Source organism: Pan troglodytes, chromosome 17, assembly GCF_028858775.2.
Source record: "Pan troglodytes isolate AG18354 chromosome 17, NHGRI_mPanTro3-v2.0_pri, whole genome shotgun sequence".
NCBI classification, from domain to species: Eukaryota; Metazoa; Chordata; class Mammalia; order Primates; family Hominidae; genus Pan; species Pan troglodytes.
The window spans coordinates 90614693-90635803 of NC_072415.2; positions in this window are offsets into that span (position 1 = coordinate 90614693).

Genomic DNA, 21111 nt, shown 5'->3' on the forward strand with positions numbered 1-21111 from the left:
CTTGTAGCTCTTATCCAGCTGGGGTGGTCACCTCATAAAATGGCAACAAGTGGGGCCCTTTCTTGTTCTAGTGAGTCAGACTGTATACCTTAAAGATTTCAGAGCACTTCCTATGTACTGAAATTGCCTCATTACCAGGAAGGACATACTTCCAATTTTCACCACCTCCATTTTGCATCCAAGGAAGATTAGATTTCTTGATCTTCTCAATGAAATCTTGAGAAATGGGTGGGCCGATTGAAGAACAGGACTTGGGCCACACTTCTAGATGCCTGTGACTTTTCTGCACTTATTCAGATATTAGGAATTGATTATGAAATCCATGGTGGTTTGATGCTAATGAACTCTCATCTATCTCTCCAGCATGTGTGTAAAGACTTCCAGAGGTACAGGAAGTTGAGGATGAGCTCTCTTACTTCCATCTGGTCTCCATGTAACAAATCATATAACTGCACAATTATCCAAATGCAAATGAAGGAGTCCCTTGATGTTTGGATAACCACATTCATGCCTTGAGTTTGTTATTTCTTGAAATTGCCCTTTTCCATCTCCTGTTTACCCATGGACAACACTACTTAAGGGCTGGCACTCTGCAACCCATGGCAGCTTGGCTTTGGGGTTCCTTCCAGTGTTTTGTTTTTGTTTTTAACAGAGAAGACAGGAAACAGGCATCTTTTTGTATATGGCTTGCCACAGCCCTTCACAGATGGACATGGTGGAGGCTGTGTGGTCCTGGAGAACACTTCCTCTGTGAAGCATCAGGGAAGTTTCTGTTCATTGTGTCTTCACTCTCTCCAATTCACTTGGGGAGTGATAGGGATTATAACACAGTGAGCAGAGGATATTGGGGAATGTCATGCTTAATTTTCTTTTCTTTTTTTTTTCTTAAATGACATTTAAAGCTAAAAGAGAATCACAAAGGGTAAGTCTGATTTAAGACATTTCACACATGAAGGAAATCCTGCTTTCATGCGTGTTATGTCACAGGAAAAACTCATTTAGAGTCAACATTCTGCACCTACTCCGAAATTTTAGCCTGAGGGTTTAAATATTACCTCGCTGCTCTCTAGGACTTTAAATTGAGCTAATTAGAAATGGAACTCATACTAAAACTAATTTAGGAAAGAAGCTGTTGATCTTCTGAAGAAAAACAGCTGTCAGAAATAAGATCATTAGAAAACCATAGTTGTATATGGGACAAAATGTAAAGGAATAGAAATGCTGGGAGAAAGCTTTTATAGAATAACATTTTATCTTTCTTTGGACACTGGTCTAAGGCATGTGAAAGGGCATATTGATTCCCTTGGCACCTGGTATGCTCATTTATGGATGAAAAAGCCCAATGACATAATTTAGGTGAGGTTTAAGGCTTGATGGGAGGCATTGGTGACATTAGAAGGACGGACACAAAGAGTTCTTAAGTAACGGCATCATGGGAAATGATAATTGCACACTCCTTTCTACTATGTATTGGTTTCCCCAAGCATTTAGAAGTCACGGCTGGGTAGGAACAAATTTATCATGAGTCTGTCTGTGTGTTTGGGAATGCATATGCCTCACAGATGTGTCTGCAGGGGTCTGCGTGATAATGTTCATATATGTGATAGGTGTGGACCCTGGGATCTGTATCTGTGTGGACCCTGGGATCTGTACATGTGTGTGAGTGACAGGCTAGGCTAGGCTGAATTTGAGTATCCTCATTCAAAAGGACATATTTAATTGAGGACTGTTATGTGCCTGGTTCTCCATCAGGAAGTGTGATTCAGGTTGGCCAACACAGAGTGGTCCAGGTCCCACTGACTAAAGGACTATGGGTCCTGCTGCGCCAACTAGGTGCATGGACTGCTTCTATTTCAGATTCCACAAATCATAAAATGAGAATATGCTCTTTGTCAGGCTGCACATCAAGTATTCATGTTTGAGTTATTTCATTCAGTCTGAACCCATTTTAAATATAATAGGAAGTCTTGTTTCAAAATATATCCCTACTCAGGCTTACTGCCATGCTCCCCACCTTCATCCTGCCCACCGTTTTCTCTCACTTGGAAACTGGAGCAGCTCTGAAGGGATGACCCATGGCAGCCTATTTTCCAAAAATGAACCAAAGCTGAACTCTTTCTGGCCTCAGGACCATTGCACTAGCTGCGCCCTGTGCCTGGAATCCTTGGCCCACAGGCACTTGCACTTCTCAAATGCTGTCTCCTTAGAGAAACCTTCCCTGACAATCCCCTGCAACACTCTACTCTCACCTCACACTGACCCCCAGGTCTCACACTGACCTCAGGTCTCACACTGACCCCCAGGTCTCACACTGACATCAGCTCTCACACTGATCCCAGGTCTCACACTGATCCCAGGTATTCTTTCTGGATTCATTTTCTTCAAAGCACTAATCGCCGTCTGATATTACACATATGTCTGTGTGTATTCATATGGTTCCCTAATTCACAAGTCATCTGTTCAAGAGCAGTTTTTTTGATTGTCTTGATCAGTCTGTATTTACACTTCCTGCAACATCGTCTGGCACAGAGTAGGAATTCACATGACAGCTAATTGAGATAATGAATGAATGAATAACAACATATGCATATCATTAAGAAATATCAAGGAAATGCCAGAAGAAACTACCTTGTTGGGAGAGCTGGTAGGTGTTTGAGAACTTGATTTTTGTCTTTAAGTCTTTGAGCACTGTATGCTGTTATATACTTTGTGCATGAAGTACTTTGAATATAAAATCGGAACAAAGATTTAAAAATATAAAAACTGTTCCAAAGAGGCAAAGGCACATAACATGAATCTTTAATTTTGGAGCCACTGATGTAAAATTTTACTGACTTTAGACGGCGTTTTAGTCTACTTAAGTGTTCAATCATGAAAATTCTCTAGGATAATTCTTTCTTTCCTGTCCTTTTAAAAGAGTAATAGTGATGCCTACCTCTCCCTGCCACGAGCTCTTTCTTCCACTTGATGCCCCACTTGATGCCCAGTTCCTGGCCATACTCATCCCCATACCAGACCAGCAGTTCACAGCCTGGCCTAATGACTTGGCAGGCTCTATAGAAGATGTGATGCCCAGTTCCTGGCCATAATTATCCCCAGACCAGACCAGCAGTTCACAGCCTGGCCTAATGACTCGGCAGGTTCTATAGAAGCTCTGCCTGTGGTACTGGAAGGCCACCAGGTTCTGCTCTTCATCATCCTGGGCACAGTTCTCATACCTGGGGTCAAGGCAGGCAAAGGGAAAGAAAAGAGGCAGTGAGTTCCCTCTAGGCAGGATGACTACAGTGCTCATCCTGCCTAGAATGCTTCCCTGCTGTGCCTAATCAGCCATTTTTTCAAAGCCCAACTCCAGACTTACCTCCACCTTGATTGGCCATAAAACACATTGACCTCTAGCTTCTCTAAACTCTAAATTAATTCTGTTTTATACCACAGAACTTGGTGCTTGATCACGTGCTCTGCTTCTAGATTAGCTCACATCATTCTACACTCAGCTCAAGTCCATCTTTCTTTGACAGGCCTTCCTCTAATCACCCTACAGTTCACTCAGCTGCCATTCATCTGACTTCTTCAGATTCCTAGAGAAACTCAGAAGCCTCTTTCTCTTGGCCCAATAACATAGAACAGTAATAGTTGATTCATTTTTCTATTCTCTGATAGAACGACAGCCCATTGTGGAAAGGGGCTGGGTCATCCTGCAGCTCACTTCTGTTCAAGTAGTGAACTTCACTTCCTAACCTGGAACATACTAAGTGTTTAACAAATGTGGATTACATAAATTAAAGCATGAATTAACCTTGTCAAGGTTTATCTTGGTGCCTCAATTTTGTCTAGCATACATATTTGTGTTTTGATACCAATAAATCATAATATCTATATTTTTATTTTTTATTTCTAAAAGTTGATGGTATAAAACAGCATTGTATGGAGAAAAATAGAAATAGGGGATGTGAAAATCATTGAGGGAGGCATAATGAGAAGGAAGGAAGTCCGGGTTTGTGAGAGATGGAGGTTCTCTCTGAAACTAAGAGAGCTAGTGGCCTTACCTCATCCAGTTGGCCCAGGATTTATCTTTTCCATCCACATACTCATAGCAGTTTCTCCCCTTGGTGATCTGAGTTTCAAAAAATAAGGTAAAGACTTTTTAGAGGGTAAAAATCTGAAGAATTATTTTACTCCACGGTCATCAATGGCCTTTGGACCTGCAGAGCTTCAACTGCCAACTGAGACCACATGGCATGCACCGTAGTCATCATCTACACATCTGAGTTGGTTTGTCCAATCAGAGCAGAAGCTCCAAAAGGGAGGATGCACTTCTTTGTCTTTGTACCACTCTGCTCCCACGTACCCTGTGATCTCTAAATAGGAGTTCCATGTTCATGCAAAGACCCTTGAGTACACAGAGCTAACCATGTTATCCCTACCTATATCCTAACATGTAGAAGGTGATGTCCCACCAAAGGCACAGAAGGGATGTGGCAAGACAGAACAGGGGAAACAGCAGGCTCTTCTTACTAGCCAGGAATATCCACTGTTGGCTGCCTTTTAGTCTTCTGTAATTCGGCCCTCACAGGGGCCAGAGTGCAGACCCAGTGGCAGATCAGATGCCTCGTTCCATACTCCAAGCCCAGCCTGAGGGATGCCTGATGGCCCAATTCTCAGCCCTGGGGGCAGACTGAGGGCTGAACGGTTGGGATGCCCCTTGTCCACTGCACTGTCCTTTACAAATGTAGGGGGCCCATGAGCAGCACAGCTGTCAATGAAGAAGTTCTGACACATCTCACAATCTGGAAGTGAGGGAAGCAGGGATTAGGAAAGTTGTAATGCATGTTCCTTGATATAAGAGCTTCAGAAAGAGCTTGGCACTCACATTATTTAGCCCCAATCCTGTACTTTAATTCATTCAAGTAAGGGAATGATTTGTGGGCCAAATGATGAAATTATTGTACCAGGACATAACAGCAAGCTGTGTGAGTGGCTGAAAGGGTCACTCACAGAGGTAGTCATCATCCTGTGGCTCTCTGATCTCTTTGTATGCATGACCCTTTCTTTCTCGCAGGCTATACATCTTTCCTTCAGTCTCCTTCCTCCTGAGTTCTAGGTTGGAGAAGAGTAGATGGGTAAAATTGGGAGTCTGGGGTGTTTGTCCTTGTTTCATAAGAAAATGTGAAATCTCCTACCATCAAATTAGCATCTACCTTTATACATACTCTAGTCTCCCCCTCTTTACTGCTTCAGAGAGACTTAGACCCTACACCCACACTGACTGTAGATGCCTATTCAATTTTAGTTTCTAGCTGTTCTCATTATCCCATTAACCTCCCAGCCTTTCTGCTTACAAAATGGTTCATTCATGCATTTATTCATTCAGAAAATATTTTTTGAGAGTTCATTACATCTTAGGCATTGAACAAAGGCCTGGACATACAACACTAAGAAAGTATAGTCTCTATAGGGGATCTTCTATGTACTAGTTGACATGTGATGGAAAAGGAAATGTAGAAACGCACAAAAGAATATATATTATCAGAGAGGTACTTATTGGACACCTCACATGTATCAATTCATTTATATTTAATTTAATGATTTCAAACAATACATGAGCTCTATATACTTGGTCTCATTTTACAGATTACCATTCAGGAGCCCATGGAATTTATAAGATTTGCCCAAGGCCCCAATGCTTCTGTGTGGATTATAACCCAAGTGAGTGACTTCAAAGTTAATGTTCTTACATGCTATTCAATACTGTATCCAAGGCTAGGCATGGTGGCTCAAGCCTGTAATCCCAGCATTTTGGGAGGCTGAGCTGAGCAGATCACTTGAGGCCAGGAGTTTGAGACCGGCCTGGTCAACATGGTGAAACTGTCTCTACTAAAAATCAGCCGGGCACGGTGGTGCACACCTATAATCCCAGCTACTCGGGTGACTGAGGCATGAAAATCGCTATTTTCGTGGAGGCAGAGGTTGCAGTGAACCGAGATCTCACCATTGCACTCCAGCCTGGGTGACAGAGTAAGACTCTGTCTCAGTGAACAAATAAATAAATAATTTTAACAAAATACTGCATCTAACTTCTGGTCTCACAGTTGAGTCCAGCTTAAGCCCAGGCCTATCCAAAGTCCACCCCACATAGGTAGACCATACTCACCAACCTTTCTAGAGGACATAGCGGGACTAAATTCCCCTCAAATTTTTTCTTACCCAGTTTTAGTCTAGAGTGCTGTCCAGAGGTACTTGCTTCTCCAGGAGGGGACACTGGTTTCTGAGCCTGCTCTGAGCCACTTGTATTCAGTAAATTTGGTGTTCCTGACAATTCTTTCAAACTAGATTCATTATTGAATGACGCCTTGGGCATTCCCTTTAATGTGAGAATCACATATTAAAAGACAACGTGCATTTATTTAGTTCTTTACAGCTTGCAACATGTTTTCATATGACTGTAGTTAATGTTCAAACCTTGGAAATACCTAGAGTGTCTAAATACTAGAGGGAAAAGACAAGGTCTAAGTGGGTAGTGAATCTGGGACTCTAACCCATGTCTTAAGGCTCTTTCCTTCAACTTTCTCTCAAAACGTTCTATGTAAGTTAAAGGGAAGGAGGAAGAATACTTGGGAAGACTAGCTGGAGAATCAGCAAGATCTGTGAAAGAAGGGGATAAGGGCTTACAGAGAGAAGGAGGGAATCTTCCATAAACTAGTAGACTTTTGATGGAAGGGGAAATGTAGAAAAGCACAGAGGGACAAAGCACATCTGGAAAATGAGGTAATAGGGCAGTAAGGTTCGGAACAGAACAAAGAGATGATTGGCAAAAATATATCTAGACAACTAAGAAAGTGAAGTCAAAGTTGCATGTTGCCATATCCTGGAAAGAATATTTGGCTTTTGAATTAGATTAGTTAGTTCCTGTACCAATTCTGCTTGTCTGCTTGAATAAGGGTGTATTGTTAGCTAATTTCTCTTTAGTTTCCCGATCCAGAAGTTGACATACATGGTTTTTTTGTTTTGTTTTGTTTTGAAAAGGAGTCTTGCTCTGTTGCCTAGGCTGGAATGCAGTGGCATGATTTCAGCTCACTGCAGCCTTCACCTCCCAGGTTCAAGAGATTTTCCTACCTCAGCCTCCCGAGAAGCTAGGATTACAGGCACGTGCCACCACACCCAGCTAATTTTTGTATATTTATTAGAGACAGGGTTTCGCTAGGTTGGCCAGGCTGGTCTAGAACTCCTCACCTCAAGTGATCCACCCACCTCAGCCTCCCAAAGTGCTGAGATTATATGTAAGAGCCCCCGCACCCAGCCCATGCTAATTCTTTTTTTTTTTTTTTTGAGAGGGAGTCTCACTCTGTTGCCTAAGCTGGAGTGCAGTGGCATGATCTCAGCTAACTGCAGCCTCCATCTCCCAGGTTCAAGCGATTCTCCTGCTTCAGCCTCCCGAGTAGTTGGGATTACAGGTGTCCACCACCATGCCCAGCTGATTTTTGTAGTTTTAGTAGAGATGGGGTTTCACCATGTTGGCCAAGCTGGTCTCGAACTCCTGACCTCAGGTAATCTGCCCACCTCTGCCTCTCAAAGTGCTGGGATTACAGGTGTGAGCCACTGCCCCCGGCACTAATTCTTAATATTGTAGTGAACATGAAAGATAATAATGTTCACCAAAGTGTTTTTTGAGCTACTTAATACAGTATGAATGTGAGATTAATAATTATTCTCGCCAGGCACAGTGGCTCACACCTGTAATCCCAGCACTTTGGGAGGCCAAGGCAGGCAGATCACCTGAGGTCAGGAATTTGAGACCAGTCTGGCCAACCCTGTCTCTACAAAAAATACAAAAAACTAGCCGGGTGTGGTGGCGGGCACCTGTAATCCCAGCTACTCGGGAGGCTGAGGCAGGAGAACAACTTGAACCCAGGAGGTGGAGGTTGCAGTGAGCCGAGATCACGCCACTGCACTCCAGCCTGGGTAACAAGACTGAAACTCTGTCTGAAAAAAAAAAAAAAAGAAAGAAAGAAAAGAAAAGAAAAAAATAATTTTTCTCACAGACTGGGTGCGGTGGCTCACATCTGTAATCCCAGCACTTTGGGAGGCCAAGGTAGTAGGATGGCTTGAGCCCAGGAGTTCAAGACCAGCCTGAGCTACATGGCAAAACCCTGCCTGTACAAAACACATAAAAATTAGCTGGGCATGGTGGTGCATGCCTGTGGTCCCAGCTACTCAGGAGGCTGAGGCAGGAGGATCACACTAACCTAGGAGATGGAGGCTGCAGTAAGCCGAGATTGAGCCATTGCACTCCAGCCTTGGTGCAAGAGCCAGACTCTGTCTCAAACCACCCCCTGCCCCTGTAGAAAAATAACAAACGAAAATTATCTCATAGTCCTGATATATCTCTACAGTTAAAATCTAACTCAAAGATATTTTCAGCATTCCTTGACCCTGTTACTTATAGTTTAATTCATAAGCTTGGAATCAATCATTCAGAAAACACTCAGGAGGCTCTCAGAGGCCCTGAGCTGGGCTTGGGAGTTCTGAGAAGAATCAGGAAGGGACTAGACTCCTGAAGAGCTCACAATGAAGAGGCAGCAGGCAGGCTAAACAAATAATTACAAATAACATGACAGTTCCCTAATTGGAGCCCAGAGGAAGGAGCTGTTACTGCCTTCTACAGGAATGAGCATTTGAAATTGGTTCCAGAAGAATATATTTTTACCTAATAGGGTGTAACCTATATGAAGTCCTAAACCATTTTCTTATTTGTTGTTTCTCAATCTTCGAACCTGAAACTCCTCAGGGCTGGAAGCTGCTTCCTCTGATCAGAATGGGTCCCTTATGAGGGTAGGGACCCTATCTTCTTCTGGTACCATCCACAGTATGAATTGTCTATTTACTTGGAAGCTTCCCTTAATCAGAGTGTTTTAGTGCAAATCTGACTTTACTACAACAGAGAAAAACTGAGGTTGAAAAATCAATTGGACGAATGATGTAAAGACATATGGGTAAGACAGCATAAACTTTATAAAACTATGAAACTTTTAATGATCTTGTAAGTGCTTTAGAGAAGGAGTTTTGGATTAGACTGCACCAACACTGAATGTGATCCCAGGGATATAACTGAACATTTTTATACCTCAGTTTCCTAACCTGTAAAATGGCTATAGTTATAGTACCTACTTAATAGGTACTATATGTGAAGTTGAATAGGTACTATACGTAAAGTTTATTCATGTAAAATGCTTAAAATAAAGTCTGAAAATACTGAGAAAATAACCCATGGTAGCGATTATTGTTGCTGTTCTTATTAACTCTTAAAATAATGATGATGTCAGACACTGCGCTAAAGAGATCAGGAGAGGAAGGCAGTAGTTCCTAGGATAGTCTGTACATTCTCCTTCTCTTACCTGTATTTGGATCTATGAGGAAGGTTTCTTGTCAACAGGATTTGGGAGATACTTACCTTCTGGTGTTTACTCTGTTCTCCTCTGAAGGCCATCCAAGGAGGTTTGACTAAAAGGTGATGAGAAATTAGTGGTTTGGTTGGTAAATGTTTCCAAACTCTAGAGATTTTTTTTTTCTTTTTGAGATGGAGTCTCCCTCTGTCGCCCAGGCTGGAGTGCAGTGGCACAATCTCCCCTCATTGCAATCTCCGCCTCCGAGATTCAAGCAATTCTCCTGCCTCAGCCTTGTGAGTTGTTGGGAACTACAAGTGTGCACCACCACACCCAGCTAATTTTTGCATTTTTAGTAGAGATGGGGTTTCTCCATGTTGGCGATGCTGGTCTCGAACTCCTGACCTTAGGTGATCCACCTGCCTCGGACTCCCAAAGTGCTGAGATTACAGGCATGAGCCACTATGCTCGGCCTAACTCTGGAGTTTCTCATTAGAGACAGAGAATTCTGAATCAGAGAGTGATGATTCCAAGTATTATCCAAGGGCAATTTGGAAATGTTTTCTGAAGTATCATTAAGGCCTATGCTTCTATTGGGGGCATTGCTAATTTTCTTAAGATTTAAAAAAATAGATAAAACTTCATCTTTGTTTCAGCCTATCTGTAAAGGTATACCTAATAAGGTGTTTGTTACATTAATTTTTAAAATGTAAATTGACCTTTCATGACAAACACACTGAACAAACTAGGAATAGAAGGAAATCACCTCAATGTAAAAAGGTCATATAAGAAAAGCCCTTTTTTTTTTTTTTTTTTTTTTTGAGATGGAGTCTCGCTCTGTCACCCAGGCTGGAGTGCAGGGGCACGAGGTCGGCTCACTGCAAGCTCTGCCTCCTGGGTTCAGGCCATTCTCCTGCCTTAGCCTCCCGAGTAGCTGGGACTGCAGGTGCCTGCCACCACGCCCAGCTAATTTTTTGTATTTTTAGTAGAGATGGGGTTTCACTGTGTTAGCCAGGATGGTCTCGGTCTCCTGACCTTGTGATCCTCCCACCTCAGCCCCCCAAAGTGCTGGGATTACAGGCGTGAGCCACCGCGCCCAGCCGAAAAGCCCATTTTTTAACATCATAGTCGATGATGAAAAACTGAAAGCCTTCCTTCTAAGGTCATAAACAAGGTAAGGATTTCCAGTCTTGCTACTTCTATTCAACATAGTCCTGTAAGTCGTAGCCTGAGCAATTAGGCCAGTAAAATAAATAAAAGGCATCCAAATGGAAAGGAAGAAGTAAAATTATCTCTGTTTGCAGATGACATGATCTTACATGCAGAAAACTATAATGATTCATTAGCTGGGCATGGTGGCGGGCACCTATAGTCCCAGCTACTCGGGAGGCTGAGGCAGGAGAATCACTTGAATCTGGGAGGCAGAGGTTGCAGTGAACCGAGATCATGCCGCTGCACTCCAGCTTGGGCGACAGAGCGAGACTCCATCTAAAAAAATAAATAAAAATAAAACTATAAAGATTTTACCAAAAAATTGTTAGAAGTAATACACGAATTTGGGCTGGGCATGGTGGCTCAAGCCTATAATCCCAGCACTTTAGGAGGCCGAGGTGGGGGGATCACGAGGTCAGGAGTTCGAGACCATCCTGGCTAACATGGTGAAACCCCATCTCTACTAAAAATACAAAAAATTAGCTGGGCGTGGTGACGGGCGCCTGTAGTCCCAGCTACTCAGGAGGCCGAGGCAGGAGAATGGCCTGAACCCAGGCCCATATTTGAGAATATTGATGCAAAAATTTGCAAAAAACCTAGCAAACTCAATTAAACAATACATAAATAGGTAATTCATAATGACCAAGTGGAATTTATCCCAGAGATACAAGGATGGTTCGACATGCAAATCAGTCAATGTGATATATCATATAAATAGAATGAAGGGGCCAGGTGCAGTGGCTCACACCTGTAATCCCAGCACTTTTGGAAGCCGAGATAGGCAGATCTCCTGAGTTCAGGAGTTCAAAACCAGCCTGGCCAACTTGGCAAAACCCCATGTCTACTAAAAATACAAAAATTAGCCGGGTGGAGTGGTGGGCACCTGTAATCCCAGTTACTTGGAAGGCTGAGGCAGGAGAATTGCTTGAACCCAGGAGGCAGAGGTTGCAGTGAGCTGAGATCATGCCATTGCACTCCAGCCTGGGTGACAGAGGAAGACTTCATCTCAAAAAAAAAAAAAAAAAAAGAATGAAGGACGAAATCCATATAATCATTTCCATTATGCTAAAAAAGTATTTGATAAAATTTAATATTCTTTAATAATAAACCCTTTGAAAACTGGGTATGGAATGAACATATCTCAACATAATAAAAGTCATATATGACAGACCCCCAGCTAGTATCATACTAAGTGGGGAAAAACTAAAAGCCTTTCCTCTAAAATCTGGAAGATGACAAGAATATCCACTTTTACCACTGTTATTCAACATAATTCTGAAATTCCTATCTGGAGCAATCAGACAAGAGAAAGCAATAAAAGGCATCCCAATTGGAAAAGAAGTCAAATTATTGTTTTTGCCAGTGATATAATCTTATATTTGGAAAAACGTAAAGACTCCTCTGATAGGGTTTGAATGTGTGTCCCCTCCCAAATGTAATTCTCAATGTTGGAGGTGGGCCAGGTGAAAGGTGATTTAACCATTGGGGTGGATTACTCATAAATGGCTTAGCACCATCCCACTTGGTACTATCTTCATGATAGTGAGTGAGTTCCCATAAGACCTGGTTATTTAAAAGTGTGTAACAACTCGCCCCTCTGTTTTTTTGCTCCTGCTTTTTGCCCTATGATGTGCAAGATTCTGCTTCAACTTTTGCCATGACTGTAAACTTCCAGAGGCCTTCCCAGAAGTGCATACCAGTGCTGTGTCTTCTCTACAGCCTGTAGAATCATGAGCCACTTAAACCTCCTTTCTAAAAAATAAATTACCCAGTCTCAGGTATTTATAGTGATGGGAAAAAAGCTTAATACAGAAAATTGGCACAAAGGAGTGGAAAATTGTTATAAGAATACCTGAAAATGTAGAATCAGCTTTGTAATTGGGTAAACAGGCAGAGGTTGGAAGAGTTTTTAGGATTCAGAAGAAGACAGAAAAATGAGGGAAAGTTGAGATTTTCTTAACTTTGAATGGCTTTGACGAAAATGCTGATAGTGATCTGGACGGTGAAGGCTGAGCTGAGGAGGTCTCAGATGAAAATTAGAAACTTATTAGGATCGAAGCAAAGGTCATTCATTGTTGTCTTAGCAAAGTGCTTGGCTAAATTTCTGTCATGCCCTAGGGATATATAAAAGTTTGAATTTGAAAGTGATGATTTAGGGTTTCTGTTGAAAAAATGTCTAAGCACTAAAGCATTGAAGATGTGGCCTGGCTGCTTCTAACAACCTATGCTCACATGTTGCAGCAAAAAAAAGTAAGTTGTAATTTATTTTTACTTGCAAGGGAAGCATAGCGTAAAAGCTTAAAAACTTTGCAGCCCAGTCATGTGGCAGAAAAATAAAAAGCTTTTACAAGAGAGGAACTTGAGCAGGCTGTGGAGCAATCACTTGTTAGAGATATTTATATAACTTAAAAAAAAAAAGCAAGTGTTGATAGCCAAGACAATGGGGAAGAGGAATTGAAGGCATTTTAGAAATCTAAAAGGCAGCCCCCCATCACAGACCCTGAGGCCTAAAAGAAGAGAATAGTTTCTGGGATCAGGCCCAGGAACTGCTGCCTTGGGTAGCCTTAGAACATGGCTCCCTGCATCCTGGCCACTGCTCCAGCTCCAGGTGTAGCACAAATTGGCCCAGTTACAACTCCAGTCACTGCTTCAGAGGGTGCAAGCTATAAGCCTTGGTAGCTTTCATATGTTGTTAGGCCTGTGAGTGTACAAAATGCAAGAGCTGAGACTTGGGAGCCTCCACCTTTACTTCAAATAATGTATAAAAAAGCTAGGGTGTGCAGGCAGAAGCATGCTGCAAGGGTGGAGCCCTCATGGAGAACCTCTACTAAAACAATGCAGCAAAGAAATGTAGGGTTACAATCCCCATGTGGGTTCCCCACTGGGGCATGGCCTAGTAGATCTGTGAGGAGAGGATCACTGTCCTCCAGATCCCAGAATGGTAGATCTAGCTACAGCTTGCACTTTGCACCTGGAAAAGCCAGAAGCACACAAAACCAGCCAGAGGCACACAATACCAGCCCATGAGAGCAGCTGTGGGGGCTGAACCATGCAAAGCCACAAGGTCTAAATGTCCCAAGGCATTAGTGTGCCCTGGAAATGGGACATAGAGTCAAAAATAATTATTTTGGAGCCTTAAAATTCAATAACTCCCCTTCTGGGCTTCAGACTTGTATGGGTCCTGTGGCCTCTTTTTTAGCTGATTTATTCCTTTTAGAATAGGAGTATTTACCCAATGCCTATGCCCCATTTGTGTCTTGGAAGCACTTAATTTGTTTTTTATTTTACAGGCTTATAGGAAGAATAAACTAGCTTTGTCTTAGATGAGACTTTTGACTTTTGAGTTAAGGCTGAAATGAGTGAAGACTTTGGGGATTATTGGGATGTCATGATTGTATTTTGAAATATGAGAAGGATATGAGATTTGGAATGGCCAGGGGCAAAATGATACAGTTTAGGTATGTGTTCCCACCAAAATCTTATATTAAAATGTAATCCTCAATGTTGGAAGTGGGCCTAGTCGGGAGGTGATTGAATCATGAGGGCAGGATTTCCATGAACAGTTTGGCATCATTTCCTTGGGTGCCATTCTCACAATAGTAAGTTTTTATGAGAGCTGGTTATCTACAAGTGTGTAGCACTTCCCCCCTGCCCTCACACTTACCATGTGATGTGCAAGCACCGGATTTATTTTTCACCTTGATTGTCAGTTGTCAGAGGCTTGACCAGAAGCAGAAGCCAGTGCTATGCTTTCTGTACAGCCTGTAGAACCATGAGCCAATTAAACCTATTTCCTTTATAAATTAACCAGTCACCGATTGTTTTTACAGCAATGTGAGAATGGCGTAATATTTCCATCAAAAAACTATTAGAAATAATAACTTGAGTAAATTTGCAGAATACAAAATTAACATATACAAATCAGTAGGATTTCTATATGCCAACAGTCAACAAACTGAAAAAGAATTCAAAAAAGTAATCCTATTTGCAATAGCCACAAATAAAACAAAATGTGTGGGAATTTACCAAAGAAATAAAAGTTCTCAACAATTAAAAATGTAAAACACTGATAAAAGAAATGAAAGAGAAGACAAAAAAATGGAAAGTTATTTCTATGTTCACAGATTGGAAGAATCAGTATTTTAAAAAATGTCCATATGATCCAAAGCAATCTATACATTTCATGCCATCTCTATCAAAATAACAATGACATTCTTCACAGAAATAGAAAAAAAATCTGAAATATATATGGAACCACAAGACACCATAATAGTCAAAACTATTCTGAGTATATAAACCAAAACTGTCGGAATCCCATTACATGGTTTTAAATTGTACTATCAAGCTATAGTAATTAAAACAGCATGACACTAGAATAAAAAGACATAAAGACAAATGGAATGAAATAGAGAACTTAGAAACAAACTCATACAGCTAAACTAATTTTCAACAAAAGTGTCAATAACATACAACAAAAAACAAGACAGTTTCTATAATAAATAGGGCTGGGAAAACTGGCAAGCCATAGGCAGAAGAATGAAACTAGAACCCTATTTCTTGCAAAATACAAAAATCAAATTAAAATGAATTAAGGACTTAAACCTAACACCTCAAACTATCAAAATTTTACAAGAAAACACTGGGGAAACTCTTTAGGGCATTGGTTTGGACAAAAATTTCTTAAATAATGCCCCATAAGCACAGACAACCAAAGCAAACATGGACAAATGGAATTACAGCAAGTCAGAAAGCTTTTTTAAAGTGAAGGAAACAATAAACAAAGTGAAGAGAAAACCCACAGAATGGAAGAAAATATTTGTAAATTACCCATCTGAAAAGCAATTAATAGCTACATGATATGGTTAGGCTTTGTGTCCCCACCCAAATCTCATATTGAATTGTAATCCCCAGGTGTTGAAGGAGAGACCTGGTAGAAGGTGATTGGATCATGGGGTTGGTTTCCCCCAGGCTGTTCTTCTGATAATGAGTGAGTTCTCATGAGATCTGATGGTTTTATAAGGGGCTCTTCCCCCTTTGCTTCACATACATGCTCTCTCGCCTGCCATCATGGAAGAGGTGCCTGCTTCCCGTCTGCCATGATTGTAAGTTTCCTGAGGCCTCCCCAGCCATGTGGAACTGTGACTCAGTTAAACCTATTTCCTTTATAAATTACCCAGTCTCGCCAGGCGCAGTGGCGCATGCCTGTAATCCCAGCACGTTGGGAGGCTGTGGCGGGTGGATCACGAGGTCAGGAGTTCAAGACCAGCCTGGCCAAGATGGTGAAACCCCGTCTCTACTAAAAATACAAAACTTAGCTGGGCATGGTGTCAGGTACCTGTAATCCCGGCTACTCAAGAGGCTGAGGCAGAGAATTGCTTGAACCCAGGAGGTGGAGTTTGCAGTGAACCGAGATCATAGCAGTGCACTCCAGCCTGGGCGACAGAGCAAGACTTCATCTCAATACATAAATAGATAAATAACCCAGTCTCAGTTTTTTTATAGCAGTGCAGAAACAGACTAATACACTACAATATATTGAGTTCAAAACATTCTATAGAAAAAATATAATCAATTAAAGAGTGGACAAAAATTTAAATGGACATTTATGAAAAGAAGACATACAAATGGCAAATAGGCAAGTGAAAAGGTGCTCCACGTTACTGATCATTATAGAAATGCAAATCAAACCCAAAATGAGATATCATTTCACCTCAGTTAAGGTGGCTTTTATCCAGAAGTCAGTCAAAAACAAATGTTACTAATAGCCAAGATTTGGAAGAAACCTAAATGTCCATCAACAGATGACTGGATAGAGAAAATGTGGTACATATACACAATGGAGTACTATTCAGCTATAAGAAAGAATGAGAGTCTGTCATTTGCAGTAACAGAAATGGAACTGAAAGTCTTTATGTTAAGTGAAATAAGTCAGGCACAGAAAGACAAATGTCACATGTCCTCACTTATTTGTGGGTGCTAAAATTTGAAATAATTGATGTCATAGAGAGTATAAGGGTGGTTACCAGAGGCTGGGAAGGGCAGTGGGGGAACAGGGGGTTAGTGGGGATGTGAAATGGGTACAAAAAATTGTTAGAAAGAATGAATAAGACAGTATTTGATAGCACAACAGGGTGATTATGGTAAAAAAATTTTAATTATATATTTTATAAAAACTAAAATAGTATAATTGGATTGTTTATAACACAAGCTATAAATGCTTGAGGGGACGGATACCCTGTTTTTTATTATATATTACTCGTTACATGCCTGTATCAAAGTATGTCATGTACCCCCATAAATATATACACCAACTATGTACCCATAAAAATTAATTAAAAATTACAATTAAAACCAAAGGGAGGAGAGTCTAACGAGGCAGGTGTGACCCATGGCTTGAAGTAGCTTTTCAGGTTAACTTTGGAATGTCCTTATCCAAGAAGAGGGGTCCATTTAGTCAATAGGGGCTTAGAAATTAATTTTTAGTTTGTAAGTGGAAAAAAGAGAATTTTTAATCCTGAGCCATAGCTCTCAGTCAGTCAGTCCCTGCAGGGAACCCTGTTCTTTACTCTGGAGATAAACACTATTTTTCTTTTCCACTGAATAACACCACATTTCAAAATGAGGGGAAACATCTTGAAACTAAGAGGTATGGCCTTATTAAATTTGATTTGGTTTCCATTGTAATTAATTTAATCACATGTGTTCTAGAGTTTGTCCTCAGTCTTCTCCTACTTTAGGCTCATGATCTGTTGAATTTGCTCAGCTCCCTGCTCAACAGCAGGAAATCAGAATTATTTAAAAGCCTCATTGTGGCTGGGAGCAGTAGCTCATGCCTGTAATCCCAGCAATTTGGGAGGACAAGGTGGGCAGATCACTTGTTGTCAGGGGTTTGAGACCAGCCTGGCCAACAGAGTGAAACCCCATTTCTACTAAAGATACAAAAATTAGCTGGGTGTGGTGATTCATGCCTGTAATCCCAGCTACTTGGGACACTGAGGCAGGAGAATCACTTGAACCTGGGAGGCAGAGGTTTCAGTAAGGCAAGATGGTGCACTGCACTCCAGCCTGGGCAGTAGAGCAAGACTCTGTCTCAAAATAATAATTATAAATAAAAATAAAAATCTCATTGTGTTTCAAACAAAATTTCTTTTGCGTATCAACTGTGTCAAGTTGCATATTAACTATAATCATTTTGTTTACTTTATATCCAATCTTGAGAAATCTTTGAGGACTAATTTCACTCTTTTCTGCCATTTTGGTAAACATACCAAATGCCACCATACAAAATGCACAAAATTCCTGAGAAATACATTTTCTCCTTGAGGAGTAGACTTGCTGTGTTAGAGGAACTCATGGTTATCAAGCTTCTAGTTTAGTAAACATGACTAGAATTCTCTATCTTAATATGAGTAGCTAGGTACTCACAAGGCATCTAGAAGATTAATACCTATGGTCTGGAAATAGCCACATTTTTTTACTGGCCACAGATTACAATTGCAGAATATTTATGGCCATACAAGACACTTCCACCAAGCCTGAAAAATGTATAAATGTCCTAGGAGTGCAGCATTTTTTGTTAAAGATAATATTAATGAGCTAGCTTAGGTCAATGGGTTAATGGTCATCGTTAAAACGAATAGCCCCGACTTTAATGAGTACATCTGCACCTTCCAAGTTTAATTATAACTCTTTCTCTTTATAGTTAGAGTACAGACACTAACAAAAGACAATGCATTCCTGCTCTTGTTTTCTGAGGATGTCCAACTCTGTAATGGAGTCATTTCTAATAAACTTGCTTCTTTCACTGTGCTCTCTGACTCACCTCAAATTTCTTCCTGCACAAGATCTAAGAATCCTACTTTGTGGTCTGTATCAGGAACCTCTTTTCCAGCAACATCTTTCAGCAACACCATGAAGGGACACCAAGACAAGACCCCCACTCCAAGGAAAACAATCCACATAGAATTAATCAGCTGGCAAGTGGGCTGTCTTTTAGAGTCGCGAAGCCATTCAGGTTGGCAAGAATGATTACCCACTGTTACTTAAGTGAGAGGCCCTAGGGTATAATATTAGGGTGAGAGACTCAGCCCAAAGTTAGAGACCTGGGGGTGTCATAATCAGATTAGAGGCCAAGCCCACAGGGTTAGAGGCCCTGGGGAACATTGAGAAGAATGGATTTGGCTAAACAAGATGTTTGCCACTTTCTCTTTTTGGACTGTCCACCTTGTGCTTTGTCCCTCACCTGAGTGCTCTGCATATTGTTGCATTTCTGCCCACCGCCTCCGTTTTGCAGTAGCCTGGAGGCTGCCCCAGGAAAGAGGCCCCAAACAGTTTAGCTTTTATTTTCCTCAGCAATCCTCTGACTTTTAGCCTTGATGTCTTAGAGCTATTGCTGCTACCACTTTTCTAGTTGGCAAAGCTAATAAACTAACATTAGAACAGTACCTACAGGTTTTTGACCCCACACCAAGGGAAGGGGGTCCTAGAAGCTAAAGGGCAGCAGTGGATAATAGGAGAATATTTATGAAAGTGTGAGGCCTTATTGCTAGACCGACCCTCCAGACATAACCCTTAAAGCCTGGCAAACCATAAACCCAGCTACTTACCTGTCAGAGTCCACAGGTGCTCCCAGCCTTTCTGGCATATAGGTTGTATCAGTCTGTTCTCATGCTGCTAATAAAGACATATCTGAGGCTGGGTAATTTATAAAAAAAGAGGTTTAATTGACTCACAGTTGCACATGGTCGGAGAGGCCTCACACTCATGGCAGAAGGCAGGTGAGGAACAAAGTCACATCTCTTACATGGCAGCAGGCAAAAGGGCTTGTGTAGGGAAACTCCCCTTTATAAAACCATCAGCTGTAATCCCAGCACTTTGGGAGTCCAAGGCAGTGGATGACCTGAGGTGAGGAGATCGAGGCCAGCCTGGCCAACATGGTGAAACTCCGTCTATACTAAAAGTACAAAAATTAGACAGGCATGGTGGTGGGCGCCTGTAATCCCAGCTACTCGGGAGGCTGAGACAGGAGAATCGCTTGAACCCGGGAATCAGAGGTTGCAGTGAGCCAAGATCATGATAATGCACTCCAGCCTGAGCAACAGAGCAAGACTCTGTCTCAAAAATAAATAAATAAATAAATAAACCATCACATCTCATGAGGCTTATTCACTGTCACGAGAACAGCATGGGAAAGACCCATCCCCCAATTCAATTACCTCCCACTGGGCCCCTCCCACGATATATAGGAATTATGGGAGCTATAATTCAAGATAAGATTTGACTGGGGACACAGCCAAAGCATGTCACAGGTTATGAAACAAATTTATTCTAGCAGGCCAGACGTAGGAGAGATGAGCCCCTTGACCATCCCAAGGAAGAGTGGTTAACAGATGCAAGTTGTTGTATGCATCAGGAAAACAGGAGGGCTAGATATGCTGTTAGTAGTCAGCACAAGAGAATCAAGGCACAAGCCTTGCTGGCCTCGACCTCAGCTCAAAAAGCTGAGTTAATTGAACTTACTAGGCCCCTGCAGTTGGAAAGGATTTAAAAGTTAACATTTACACTGATTCCAAGTATGATTTTTTAGTGCTTCATGCTTATGCTGCAATTTGGAATAGGTGGGGACTCCTGACCCCAAAGGGCTTTTCCATACAACATCATTCAGATTTTGAGCTTGTTAGAATGCTGCTTTGCTGCCAAAAAGTGACTATAATTAATTGCAGAGGACATCAAAAGAGAGACTGACCATGTAAAAGGAAATGCCCTTGTAGATACCACAGCCAAGTACCCTGCACTGAAAGGGCCAATGAAGCTTGTGGGCGTGCTGGTCAGCATACATAGAACTGGGCCGGAATACCCTGAAGAAGAACAAAAATGGGCCAGGGATTGCATTTCAGTCCAGGGCCTCTCAGGCTGAATGATGGTAATAAATTACTAATGCCAAGTACCAATCACAGGAGTATAACTCAGCACTTTCATGATTCTTTTCACCCTAGAAGGGATTCTTTGTTTCTGTTAATGTCTCATTTGTTTATAGGGGTAAATCTTTTCAAGACACTAAAACAGGTGACTCAGCCCTGTGAGCTCTGTGCCTGACATGACCCAAACGGCCAGCAATTTTCTCCTTCTCCAGTTAAACCTGTCCAAAATTGAGGACCCTATCTACATGAGAACTGGCAACTCTAATTTACCCTGAAGCCTTTCTGCAGGAGATTCAAATATTTGCTAATGCTTACTGATACCTTCACTGGTTAGATCGAGGCATTCCCCACCCCATCTGAAAAATGTTTACCAGAAGAAATAACTCCTCAGTTTGGGTAATCCAAAAGCCTGCAAAGTGACAATGGCCCATCTTTCACAGCAGGTGTAACCCAACACCTATCCTCAGCTTTAAGAATCCAATATGACCTTCACTCTGCTGGAGACCGCAGTCCTCTGGAAAGGTGAAAGGGCTAATCCTAAAGAAGACTAGCTAAATCAGAGGCCTGACTATCTCTAACACCCATAGCTTACTGCGGGT